Raw genomic sequence first — 14,474 nt, forward strand, 5'->3', positions numbered from 1 at the left:
GTGGCCAAGTTTAGGGCTTCCTTGAAGCTATGCCTTGGTAAGGAGAAAGTGACCCTGCACCAGTTGCAACAAGCAGTGGGTCAGCTTAACTTTGCCTTGAGAGTGATACCAATGGCCCGCCCCTTCTCACGCTCTATTGCACAAGCTATGGTTGGTCTCAAAGAAGGACACCACCGTACGAGACTGTCTGCAGAGGTTCGCCAGGATATGCGCATTTGGTTGGCATTTCTGGCGGACTTCAACGGCCGAGTAGTATGGAACAAGCCGCCAGCGTCTTCAGATGAGCTAGGTCTGTGGACTGACTCGGCGGGGAGCGTGGGATTTGGCGCCATTTTTGGTAATCGATGGTCGGCGCAAACATGGCCGGCGTGGTGGCACTCCAGCGGTCTCACAAGTAACATTGGCTTCCTGGAGCTATTCCCCATTTTGGTTGCTCTGATGGCATGGCCAGACGATTTCAGAGACCGCTCAGTGGTGTTTTGGTCTGATAATATGACTGTTGTCGAATGCATTAACCAACAGGCAGCACGCTGCAAATGGATCTTGAGATTGTTGAAAGAAGTTGTGCTGCTTTGCATGAGGCTGAATGTACAGTTCAGGGCGAAACATGTGCCGGGTGTACTGAATCATGCGGCTGATGCACTCTCTCGTTCACATATGCAGGCGTTCAGGGGTTATCTACCTACAGCGGACCTAGTGGCGGCACCATTCCCCGAAGCACTTTGGCTAATCGGTGCCCCGGATTACAAGACCTCGTGGCAGCAAGCTTAGCCCCCAGGACAAGGAAGGCATACGAAGGAGCGTTTCGTTCCTATTGCACATTTTTGGGTCCGACAGGGAATCAGAGCTGGGGTCAGGAGGAATCCTTCCTGGGGTTCCTGGTAGCACTGCACAATGAAGGCCGATCAGCGGCAACGGCCAATAGGCATAGGGCGGCCATTTCATTCATGGCGCAGGTGCATGGCATAAAAGACCCAACGGGTTCCTTTTTGGTGAAAAAAGCCCTTCGCGGCTGGCAGCGCCTCCAGGGTCGCAAGCAAGATGAAAGGCGCCCGATTGGCTTAGATAGGTTGTCCTTGTCCCTACTCATAGCGAAACTAGACGAGACATGCTCCTCCCAATTCAAAGCAGTTCTGTTCCGGGCAGCTTTCGCATTAGCGTTCCATGGGGCTATGCGGGTGAGCGAACTGGTCGCAAGGAATAAGAAAGACGTTGAGGGAGGCTTGTGCAGGGATCACGTCCAAATTAGGGGTGATTCGATGGTGGTCGCGATAGCCAGGTCCAAGACCGACCAAGGGGCTATGGGAAATAGTGTTGTTGTGCAGTGCGCGCGAGGGACCCTCACGTGCCCGATAATGTGTATAGAGGAATACTTGGCACTAAGGGCGGCTACATGGGGGGGAGTTTGCTAAGGCACAAGGATGGCACCCCACTGACGAGGTTTCAGTTCCAGAGGGTGCTAGCACTGACAATCGCTGCTGCGGGCATGGACCCGTGCGATTTTGGGACCCACTCCTTTAGGATAGGGGCTGCTACTGAGGCTACAGCCAGGGGTCAGAGTGCGGACGAAGTGAAACAGTTGGGGCGATGGTCCTCGAATTGCTTCAAAAGGTATGTGCGATTGCACATGTTGTGAAGATCAATTGACATGCACTCACGCTTCTTGTCTTTTGTTTTAATTACAGTTTCGCGAGCCTGTCGCGCGGGGCGGAATTTGCAGTCGACCCAGTACCAGGAGACCAGCGGTCATGGATCACCGTCTAGAGAGAGAGTGGTATGGGTCGTGGGCCACTCATACGTGAGGCGCGCCGGGGACGTATTCAAAGCAGGTGACACGACTCACGCAGCTGGGGAATACGGGTACAGAGTAGCCTTCCATGGGAATTGCGGGCTCTGTTTTGACCAATTCGAGTCATTTGTTGAGGGTCTCTTAGGGCGGCAAAGGTCACCGCCATCTGTAGTCATAGTACACCTGGGGGGCAATGACTTGGTGACACTGGGTAGACAAGTGTTGTTTGAACAAGTTTTGTCTGCTGTTAGCTGGTTGGCGAAAAGAATCCCGGGGTGCACGATTGCCTGGTCCTACATGATTCCCAGGAAGGTATGGCGGGGGGCCTTTCGGTGTCAGCACTGAACCATTCGGTGAAGAGGGTAAACAATAAAATTGGGAGATTGCTTCGCTCTTCGCAGTTGCATAGCATTCCTCATGGGTGTATTCGGGGTGATCACATGTATCTGAATGATGGGGTTCACCTGTCCCGGGAGGGGAATGATTTACTCATAGGAGACTTCATAGCATGGTTAAGGGGTTTGAGGAAGGAGGAGTTGGGGGGGCCGGATAGTCGGTCAACTATCCGGCCTGTGGCGGTAAGGTCATGATCGGTGAGCAGTAATTTCAAGGTCCCTAGAGGGGGGCGCCACCCAGAATGGATGGGAGCGCCCGGGGGGAGGCGGCCATTGGCCCCTCCCACGGGGAGGCGGCACCCACTAAGGATGGGTCGCCTAAGGGGAGACGGCCATAGGCCCCTCCCACGGGAGGAGGCGGCTATATGCCCCTCCTACTAATTTCCTGGGGACGGATATCCGCGACGGCGGATAGAGAGTGTGGGGATGGGGGGGAGTCCACGCTGTCCTTCCTACAGATACCTCACACGGGAACTCGGACGACCTTTAAGATGGCGTCGAGTGGAAAGGGGGCCCCCACACGACAAGGGAAGTTACAGTTGGCAATGAGGGTAGAGTCCTCTGCGCATGCGCCACTCACACCGTGAGGGCGAGAGTTTTGGTAGTAGGGATCTGACACCGGTTAAGACCTTGCCGTTGGCCCCTAATGCTAGGATGTACAATTTTAATTTAGAAATGTATGCATTTGCAGGATGTTAGACTCGGTTAAAGAGATCTGTTAAGGTTAGCCAAAGAACATGTCTTCATCGAAATGTAATAAATGTAAAATTGTACATGATTATGAAACTTTTATTTAATGTTTTAAATTTTGTTTCATATATTAATAAATACGGCCGGGAGGGTGACTCCCTCCCTCCTTCCAAAAGTTCAAGCCTGCGTCCGACTTCCCATCCTTGGGGATTGTGTTGGGAGGGGGTGACGGGCATCCCGGCCATATGAGGAGAGCCACGAGGCAGAGACCTACCATGACCAATCAGGCAGTGGCAGCCACACAGCAACCAGTGCCCCCTGCAGCACCACCACCTCACCTGCACGCTCAAGTCAGCGCACTTCCCCCTTTCAGCTGATTAATTGATCCTGTCACTACGTCAACTAGGTGGAAAATGTGGATTGGCTGTCTTGATAACTATTTCATAGCAACGAGGAAACAGTTGGTGCTGTTAAGAGGTCGCTGTTGTTGCACTTCGCAGGAGATGGAATATACAAGTTCTTCGCACATCTACCGAACACAGGAGCACACACAGACTACGATGCCGCAGTCAAGCCCTAAACGCCCATTTTGACCCCCAACTCAATCCCGATTATGAATGTTTTAAACTCCGACAAGCCCGTCAGAGAAAAGGGGAGTCCATGGATATGTTTCATGCGCGTCTAAGAGAGTTGGCCAACACGTGTAGAGAAGACGATCGAGCCAAGGAAGTAAGAGCGCAGGCCGTCCAGAGATGCTGCAACAAGACCCTGTGGACCCTCATTCTTCGACAGACATACATCTCTCTAAACGACACACTTATTCTTGCATGTTCACATGAACTGTTGGATGCCAGAGCAACTGCCATGGAAGCCACACTCAACCAAGAGGAAAAAGCAGTGACGGATACTGTGGGAAGGAAGAACACCCCCAAGATGAATGCCCGGCCAGGGGCAAGACCTGTGCGAAATGTGGAATCCCCAACCATTTTGCAAGTGCATGCCAAGAAGGACTGCGGAGTAAAGGGACTCCTGGACGGAGGCCGCCATCCAGAATAGTGAGACACCTCCCCCTGGAAGAACCTGCCTCCTCAAGAACACCGATAATAGGGACACACAGCAAACAGTGTTTTGAAGACTCAACCACGGACAAGGTGGAAGAATGTTACCTCATATCTTTCCAGAGCGACCTCAAACAAAGATGATAGCCACAGCCGACGTGTGCCATCGAGATCGCCGGATCACCGGTCAAGGCCCTCATCGACACTGGGGCGTCCGTGAACATCATGGGGGGCCGGCACTGAAAGAAGTTGAACCCGAGGCCAGCGCTCATGCCGTCCAAAGTCAGAATCCTCATGTACAGAATTCAAACACTGCTTCCATTGAAAGGGAAAATGTCCATTCAAGTGAAGTAACAAAACCATGAAGTCACGACTACATTCCATGTCGTCGACAGGGAAACAGACATATTAGTTGGTAGTCACACCACTGAGGATCTGAGTCTGGTAACATTTGCAAATGCTGTGAAATCACTTCAAACAGAAGACATCCTGGAGCTGTTCCCGCAGGTATTTGAAGGTCTGGGGAGCATGAAGAGACCACCTGTGAAACTACATATCGACACAGCAGTGAAGCCTGTTGCCCTACGGCATTGATGCATACCGTTTCACCTACGACCACTAGTAGAACAGGAGCTACTGAAGCTTGAGCAGCAGGGAGTGATAGAGAAAGTGACATGATCGACTCCCTGGGTATCTCCCATGGTCATAGCCGAAAAACCTAGGCAACCGGGGAAAATCAGGATTTGCATTGAAATGAGAATGCCCAATCAGGCAATAAGGAGAGACAGGCATCTGACACCGACGGTCAACGACATCCTGGCTGACCTCAATGGTTCCCAGTGGTTTTCCAAACTGGATCTAAACGATGGTTACCACCAGCTGAAACTAGCAGAAGAAAGCAGGTATATCACCACATTTTCGACACATCTGGGCCTTCAATGCTACAAGAGGTTAAACTTCAAAATATCATCAGCAGTGGAGATATTCCAGAATGCTGTATTAGAAATCCTGTTGGAGCTCCAGGGTGTCATTAACATCAGTGATGACATTTTAATACATTTGCAACAATGGAAGACCATCACCGTCAGCTCCGAGCCACCCTCAAATGCCTCGCAGACCACGGAGTGACTCTCCACAAGGAAAAATGCCAGTTCTTCACAAAAAAAACATCAAGTTTTTTGGATATGTATTCAGTCTGGAGGGGGTGAAGATGTACCCCAGGAAATCACAAGTGATCCAGCTTGCTCCTGCTCCCACAACCACATCAGAAGTCAGAAGCTTCTCAGGCATGGCAACACATTATGGAACATTCATTCCGAACCTCGCCACTATTGCAGTACCACTACGGAACCTAACCATGAAGGAGACTATCTGGTGATGGACTCAGAAAGAATAAAAAGCATTCTGCAAAGTGAAGTCGGCACTGCTGAAAAGCACGACCATGGCCTTTTTCAACACGACTCAACCAACAGAATTGATAGTGGATGCCAGTCCGGTGGGACTAGGAGCCCTGCTGATGCAGGAAACTAAACCTGGAACCTGTGTTTCACTGGCTTTTGCGAGCAAAGCACTGACTGCAACCGAAACCCGCTACTCTCAGATTGAACGGGAAGCACTTGCCATCAAGTGGGCATGTAACCACTTCCATTTGTATGTCAGTGGGCATCCATTCAGAGTGGTAACAGATCATCAAACACTACTTCCTCTGTTCAAAGGGACTGTACCTCACCCACCACCCAGAATTGAGCTGTGGGAGATCCAACTTCAGCACTATCAGCTAGAACTGGTATATAGGCCTGGTGTGAAGAACCCAGCCGATTTCCTGTCGCGCCATCCAGCACACCCCGCAGAAGAGACCTCTAACCAAGAGAAGAGAATGGAGGACTTTGTCAATATGATTTCCCAGTGGTCGTGTCCACGAGCCCTCCCCGTAGAAGAAATCAAGGTCCACACGTGCACTGATATGGTCCTCAAAAGCTTGACAGATGCTCTATAGAAAGGATCATGGGAAGGTTTTCTCCACGACGTCCATGGATGGAATGAGCATGGCCGGACCAGGTTGGGAAAAGCCTGGAGGGTCCGAGACTAACTAAGTGCTGCTGAAAGTGGCGTAATACTGAGAGGGTCACACATCGTCATTCCAGAAAACCTCCAAGAGCGGGCTACCATCTTGGCACACGAAGGCCATCAGGGAACAGGAAGAATGAAGTCCAGAATGAGGGAAAAGGTGTGGCCTCCTGGTCTAGAAGAAGCAGTAGACACTGTTGTGCAGAATTGTAGAGCCTTTCAGCTCACCGGGAATCCAGAAGCACCTGCTCCTGTGATAACCGAGATCCTGGTAATGGGTGAGCCTCGACTTTGGGAGTTTCCCAGATGGGAGAGTCACGGCTGTCTTGGTTGATAGCTACAAGAAATATCTCATCGTGGAAGTCCTGCCATCCACTGTGTTTACCCTCCTGCAGATGATTCTGGAAAAGACATTTGCGCTTTTCGGGTTACCACAAGTAGTCAAAATGGACAACGGTCCTCCGTTCCAGGGCAGTGCGTTCAAGGACTTCTTAACCCAGCTAGGAGTAAAGCATCACTGCATCACTCCACAGTAGCCACAAGCCAACGGTGAAGCAGGACAATTCATGCATACCGTGAACAAAGTTCTACGCATAGCAGTGGCTGAACAAACAGACCGGGAGGTCACCCTTCAGAAATTCCTGCGGGAGTACCGTAGTACCCCTCACTGCACAACGCAAAGGTCTCCATGGTCGTTGATGCTGGCAGGGCCCAGACGTAACACTCTCCCCATGGCTGACAACTGGGAGCAAGAACTGTATGACCCAGCAGACACCCAAGCTAGGAGGTTATCGATCGACGAGAAAGCCAGTCAACAGAGGAGAGCGTGAACCTGAGCGCTGATGCCAGGACGTGCCGCCCTGGTAAGGAACTGCAGGAGCGGAGGGACGTTCTGCACCACTTACGAGCCAGGGTTATGGACTGTTATGGTAGTCCGAGGAACAGCTATCACTGCCGAGTGAAATGGGGAAATGATTACCCGGAAGATTTCATGGTTCAAGAGGGTCCCTGTGGAGGATGTCAAGAGGCAGAACTAAGAACAATCAACGAGTGGAGGGGCCATGTGTAAAGAAACAGAACCCAGCTCTGTTGATGATCTAGCTCAAAGTCCTGCAACATCGACACCAGCTAGAGACACCAGCTCCAGAGCCTTAACTGGCAGACTGGAAGTGGCCAGCCCAAAAGGGAACCAGATTGGTCACCAACATCGATACAACCTCTGGCCTAACCCCAGACCGAACCAAAGACTAGCTGATTTTGTGTGTTAGTTTTTGTTAAGTCCTTCTGGTTAAAGAACTGATTTGGGATGGTATGTACCGGTCTAGTCTATCACCGCACACCTACCCTCAGATCGGCACTCCGGAAGCACCCACACACTTTGTATCACTATCTGGCCAGGCGTGGCCAGAGAGCTTAAATAAAGGGGTCGGGGTCACTTGTGACTTCCGGCCGACACCAAGTAACATCGTGTGGTTGTCTATTCATTGTGTCGCTGCGGTACAGGCCCCGTGTAGCGCGCTGCATGCGAGAGCGTACCTGCGAAGTCCCGACCATTACCAAAGCCCACACGAGAGCTCCCCTAACAGCTGTACGCTTGCAGGCCCAAAGTGGTCCCACCATTTAATCCAGATCTTGGTGTGTTTGTTTGGGGAACCCGGGCCTTGTACACCGGCCTCTCTTGTTGAGTACACCAATCAATACAATGCATGCCTTTTTAAGACACAGGTTGAATTGAGTGGTCTTAACAAGGTGAACGTGAAGAGTTTGCGCTATACGTTCCATTAGTTGTACAGCACTCCTTGAGGATGAGCAATGAACACGTTCACCCTTCGACTCATCCTTTGAAGCTGAAGGTCGAAGCCAAGCTGCCGAGAGAGAGACACACGGGCAGGGCCGGTGCAACACTTGACAACAAGGGACCCTCGGCTCCTGCAGTCTTTAATCCTTGTTTTTGGATGGTGATGCGCGGGGACTACACATTAATATTGATGGCTTCCAAATTCAATTCTATATATTCATCCGCATTGGCTGCACCGTGAATCCAGTAACAGCTGTTTAATTAATTGCTTGAGCAGCTACCTAATACATCTTATTTACATATAGAATTACAGAATAATGGCTTGCCTTTGAGTCAAGTGAGGATTTAATGTCTCTCTGCCATGCCTCGCGGATCCGGGTGCTCAACGAGACACAAGGTTCGTCTAGCTGGTGACTGACTCCAATTTTCGGAGGAGTTATTCCCCCCGCCGCTGACGCTGCTGGGCGGACAAGGCACAGTAAACTCTTCGCTCCCTCGGGCGGGATAGAAACTGAGCAGCCGTGTTTTTTAGTCACAGTACAAATCAGCTTAGTAATTACATGCAGACTTGTAGAGGTCCGTCTCCGCCTCGTGTGGCTGTTGTAGGTGGGGGGGGGGGGGGAGTAGACATGGTCTCAATCCCTGACGAGAATTGACATGCAACGGATGCCGCCGCCCGCGCGCTCAGGCAATTGATTACAATGTCCCCGGAGAAAGGGTCCCCTGTGCGCGCGGCTGCTACGGATGTACTAAGCCTAATTGCGGTGGCAGATTTCATTTTACAAGACTGCATCCTCGAAGAGTGAACAGGTGCAGCCTTCCTGCTTATTCTGTAAAAGAAGGCATCGCAGACTGTGAAAGGGAAACAGGGCGAAGCTCCGGGAACGCAAGGGAGCCGCCTTGTTTGGCAATAGAGACCCATGAGGCTTCCTACGCGGAGGAGAAGTTTGTGCTTTGTTTGTAGAACTGGGCACAAACATGAAGGCGGTGCTGTGGGTGTATTATATACTGAGGGCGGTCTGCAATGTGTGCCTGCATAGTCACAGGTGAGGTGGTATGTGTATTATTGTGCTTTGCTCGGTCTCCGGTTTTGTGCTTTATCAGCTGTCTGGCGTGAAGGATGGACATTGAGATCCGTTGCACAGGGTCACTTAGGGTGACCCAACTAGTATAGGTACAAATTCAGGACGGTAGGTGTAAAAATTCAGGACAAAGGGTCAAAATTCAGGACAAAAATTCAGGACAAAAGGTCAAAATTCAGAACAAAACTTCGGGACAAAAGGTAAATTTTACAGATATGTCAGAGGTGGTCGCGTAATAGTATATTTGTAAGTAAATAGACAAAGATTTAAGTACAAGTCAAAATAGGTTTATATTAGGTTGAGACAATCATGTACTTCACGGTTTTTCAGTATGGCTGCAGCTTGCTGCCTTAGACAATTCAAAATTCGCATCTCGCTCCAGCAGGTACATTAATCACCAGACAATGGTGAACCACACCTGAATATAAGTGAAGCCGCTTTTATTGTTGATTGAAAACTACTGGATATATAAGGAACTTTGCAGTGCCAGCCCCCAGTAAACCCCCCCCCCCCTTTCCAGCCTCCCAGGGAAACACCCGATGCCCGGTCCGGCCAGTCCTGCCTTGCTATCACCCTTCAATGGTGCCCCTCATCTTCACTTAGACCGTCCCTCATGTGTATTTAATTTCTCTTATAGTGTTACTCATCCCAATTATGTAGGGAAGGGTGTCGGATTGCGTTACATCACACATTATATAGAGACAATGACTCATATTAACGTGAAAGTCAATGTATAGGAAATGCTACTTAAGATAATGGGTGCTACAAGGTGTAATCATTCTTTTATCTATTATTCAGTCTTTCACCATTCATTCTGTTCTTTCATCTGTGTGCCCATTTATATCCAAACATATTCAACCATTTGCAAACCTATCCACGATATATCCTTCCATCCATCATTACACTCATCCATCCCTCCATCCACCCTTTCAGTCATCCATCCATTATTCCTCTATCCACCCTTTCACCCCATCCATCCGTACAGTTATCCATCCACTCTTTCACCCATCCATCTATTCACTCATCCATCCAGCCATTTACCCTTTCACCCATCCAGCCATTCATTCATTCACTTACTCATCCATCCACCCAGTCACTTATGCTTCCACCCATTCACCCTTTCAGTCATTCATCCTCCCTTTCTCTCTCCATCCCCCTTTCACTTATGCATCCATCCATCCATCCATCCATCCATCCATCCATCCATCCATCCATCCATCCATCCATCATTTACCCATCCATCTACTCATCCATTCATATTTCATTCCATCCATTGATCCTATTACTCATCCATTCTTTCACTCACCCATCCATCCGTTCTCTCATCCATCCACCCTTTCACTTCTTCACTCATCTATTCATCCTTTTGTCCATCTACCCCTTTCACTCATCCTTCCATACATTCATCATTTCACTTATCAATTCAATCCATCCATCCTTTCACTCATCTATCCACCCATTCACTCGCCCATCATCTAAGCTTTCACTCATCTATCCATCCACCCATCCACCCTTTTACCCATCCATCTACCCTTCCACCCAGACATCCATCTATTTACCTTTTCCCTCATCTATACTTCCACTCATCCATCCATCCTTTCTTTTATCTATCTATTCACCCTTTCATTCATCCATTCATCCTTTCAGTCATCCATCCAGCCATTCACACATTCCTTCACTTATTTACTCACCCACCTTTTCACATGAGCTGAGCCTTTGTCTGCACAGTTGTAGCCAAAGAGGCTCATCAAGAACTTCACCTTGCTGTAGTTCCTAAAGCAAGGGGTGGGGTGGGGCGGGGAAAGTTCACTATGTCCCTGCACATAGGCAGTCTGAAAACGTAGAAGTCATGAGTAACACATGATGCACAGTTCCAGGATGTGAGGTGACTGTGACATGGTGTTGTTTCCAGGGCTTGAAGTGATGTAAAAAAACTGGGGGGTCTCTTCAAAGGGGGTGTTCGATGTAATTAAGAGTGTAGCTTAAAACACCTAGGTTAAAAATCAGCACTAGCGTAGTGTTCCACCCGACTGGTATTATGTTGTTTCTGTCATTGCATTCAGATATATAATACAGCAAGTATCATGACACCAACAAAAACCAGGACTATTGGCTTTGTCAATGGTTGTTAGTTGCTTAAAATTAGAAAAAAGCAGCAACCATGGCTTTGTTGGATATAATATTGAAAAAACTTCAGTTAAAAAATGATGAGACAGTGAAAGAACGATAACCCGTTCTTTTTAACTTATTTTACAGGCTTCTTTATATACACTGTTTCCTCACGTTGCTAAAGTTGCAGCTTTAGCGTTTTGCCTTTTATTTTACAGAATGCCCTGCTGTACACTGAGGCAGGAGGAGGCCGCCAAATGCTTTACAGCCCAGACTGCCCCATTGACATTCTGTATGTGGCAATCATCAGCCCCATACAGAATGACAATGGGCGGGAGGGGCTGCTCTTTTGCTCAAGGAGGAGCGGGAGGTGCCCCATCAGGAAGGTGAGGCCTTTCACAGGGGAGCAGCGCTGCTCCCTGTGATAGCCGAAATTACAGACACAAGGCGTCCGTAAAAGGTTTCCTCACGGACAACGGACGTGAGGTCAAAATTACGGACTGTCCGTGAAATTTACGGACGGTTGGTCCCCCTAGGGTCACTAGAGGTCATACTGGAAAGGTTGGGACTTTACCATTGGCCTACGAATCATTCACATTGGAGATGTCAAGTCAAGTCAAGTCAAGTCAAATGATTTATATAGCGCCCTACATACCCAGAGGGTCTCAAGGCGCTTGAAGAAGGGTGGGGAATTACTTGTCGAATATCAAGGTTTTAAGTTGCTTTCTGAATGTTAGGTGGTTCTGAGTGAGGCGAAGGTGAGTGGGAAGTGAGTTCCAGGTTTTAGCTGCCAGGTAGGAGAAGGATCTGCCTCCCATGGTGGTTTTGTTGATGCGAGGTACAGTTGCAAGGGCTTGGTTGGAGGATCGTAGCTGGCGGGAGGGGGTGTAGAAGGAAAGTCGTGAGTTGAGGCATTCGGGTCCAAGTTCGTAGAGTGCTTTGTGTGCATGGGTTAGGAGGCGGAAAGTAATCCTCTTGTTAACGGGGAGCCAGTGGAGGTTTTTCAGGTGTCCAGAGATGTGGTCTTTACGCGGAATGTCTAGTATGAGTCTGGCTGAGGTGTTCTGGATGCGTTGGAGTTTTTTCTGGAGTTTTGCGGTGGTACCGACGTATAGGGTGTTTCCGTAGTCCAGGCGGCTCGTGACCAGTGTGTGGGTGACCGTTTTTCTAGTTTCGATGGGGATCCAGCGAAATGTTTTTTTGAGCATGCGAAGAATATTGAAGCAAGATGATGAGACGGCGTTGACTTGTCTGTTCATAGAGAGTGAGGAGTCCAGGATGACACCTAAGTTCCGTGCGTGGTCCGTCGGGATGGGTGCTTTTCCAAGGGCCTCTGGCCACCAAGAGTCATCCCAGGCGGAGGGGGAGGTACCTAGGATAAGGACTTCTGTTTTGTCTGAGTTCAGTTTTAGACGGCTGTGCTTCATCCACTCGGCTACTTCTTTCATTCCTTCATGTAGGTTGGTTTTGGCGGTGTTAGGGTCTTTGGTGAGTGATAGTATCAGTTGAGTGTCATCAGCGTAGGAGATGATGTTGAGGTTGTGTTGGCATGCGATGGCCGCGAGGGGGCTCATGTATACGTTGAAGAGGGTGGGGCTGAGTGAAGATCCTTGTGGCACGCCGCAGATGACTTCGGTAGCTTCTGATTTGAATGGTGGAAGGCGGACTCTCTGAGTTCTTCCGGCAAGGAACGAGTTGATCCATTCCAGTGCTTTTCCTTGGATTCTGATGTTTCTGAGGCGTTGTATTAAGGTGCTATGACAAACTGTGTCAAAGGCTGCGGAGAGGTCGAGGAGGATGAGGGCGACTGTGTCTCCGTTGTCTAGCAGAGTTCGAATGTCGTCTGTTGCTGCGATGAGTGCGGTCTCAGTGCTGTGTTTGGCTCGGAAGCCGGACTGTGAGGAGTCGAGGGATTTGTTGATTTCGCGGAAGGCGGCAAGCTGGTTGTTGACAGTTTTCTCAATGACTTTGGCCGGGAATGGAAGGAGCGAGAAGGGGCGGTAGTTTTTGAGTTCGGTGGGGTCAGCTGTGGGTTTCTTCAGAAGGGCGCTGAGTTCGGCATGTTTCCAGCTTTCCGGGAAGGTGGCGGAGTTGAGGGAGCAGTTGATGACGTCTCGGAGGTGCGGTGCTATAATCGAGTCTGCTTTGTTGAAGATGTGGTGAGGGCATGGGTCTGTGGGGGATCCTGAGTGGATAGAGTTCATCAGGCGGATGGTGTCCTCAGTGGAGATTGAGTTCCAGTCATTGAGGATGTTCAAGGGGGTGGGGGTCCTGCAGAGGGTTGGGTGGGTTGGTCTTCGGGTCAGTTGTCGAAGCTGTTGTGGATGTCTGCGATCTTGTTGTGGAAGAATGAGGCTAGGGAGTTGCAGAGGGCTTGAGAGGGGGTGATGTCGTTGGAGTTGGCTGAGGGGTTGGTAAATTCCTTGACGATGTTGAATAATTCCTTGCTGTTGTGGGAGTTGTTACCTAGTCGGTCCTTGAAAGCGGCTTTCTTGGCGTTCCGGATCAGTTGGTGGTGTATACGGGTGGCATTTTTGAAGGCGTACTTGGTGCTGGTGTTTGGGTCTTTTTTCCAGGCCTTCTCAAGGGAGCGACAGAGTTTCTTAGATTTCTTAAGATCATCGTTGAACCAGGAGGTCTTCTTGCTGCCTAGTTTTATTTGACGTTTTTTCAACAGTGCTAGGATGTCGGCGCTGTTGGATATCCATTGGGTGAGGTTAATGGCTGCTTGGTCAGGGTTTAAGGAGTGGGCGGGGGGGTTTTGAAGAAGAGATGAAGAGATCTGGTCAATGGTGATTTTGTTCCAGTTTCTTCGCAGAATGGGTTGAGGATGGTTGTTGGTTGTGGTCTTATTGTAGGTAAAGTGAACGCAGCTGTGGTCCGTCCAAAGGAGAGCTGTGGTGTGGCTGAAGGAGACATGTTTGCTGGAGGTGAAGATAGGGTCGAGTGTGTGAATCAGTTCATTCATATTAGATACCGGTCCAATCACATTGGAGACCAGTCCATTCATATTAGAGACCGGTCCAGTCACATTGGAGACCAGTCCATTCATATTAGAGACCGGTCCAATCACATTGGAGACCAGTCCATTTACACTGGAGACTAGGCAATTCATATTATAGACCAGTCCATTTACATTACAGACCAGCCCTAGCCCAGTACTTATGATGTGATTGTGCGCCGTGTTGTCACCTTGGGATCTTTTAGTTAGCTGATGATGCTATGTTGGACGTATGCAAAATGCTGTGTCTAATGTGTTCGGTTGTATATTTGTGCAGCTTATACCGTTGGTGCTGTTTGGAGAGACATGGCCTCATTATGAGAGGCCTCAAAAAGTTGTGCCTTTTTCCAAGCTACAAAGTTACTAGATCAGCTGATATTGTAAACTCCAAATTTGTGGAAAATGCAAGACATTGGAAGCTGGGCCCTCTGGGTCCCATTAGAAATGGGGAATAACTAGTTGAATCTGTAATTCTGAGTCCGATT

This window comes from Lissotriton vulgaris, chromosome 5 (genome assembly GCF_964263255.1).
Source record: "Lissotriton vulgaris chromosome 5, aLisVul1.2, whole genome shotgun sequence".
Lineage (NCBI taxonomy): Eukaryota > Metazoa > Chordata > Amphibia > Caudata > Salamandridae > Lissotriton > Lissotriton vulgaris.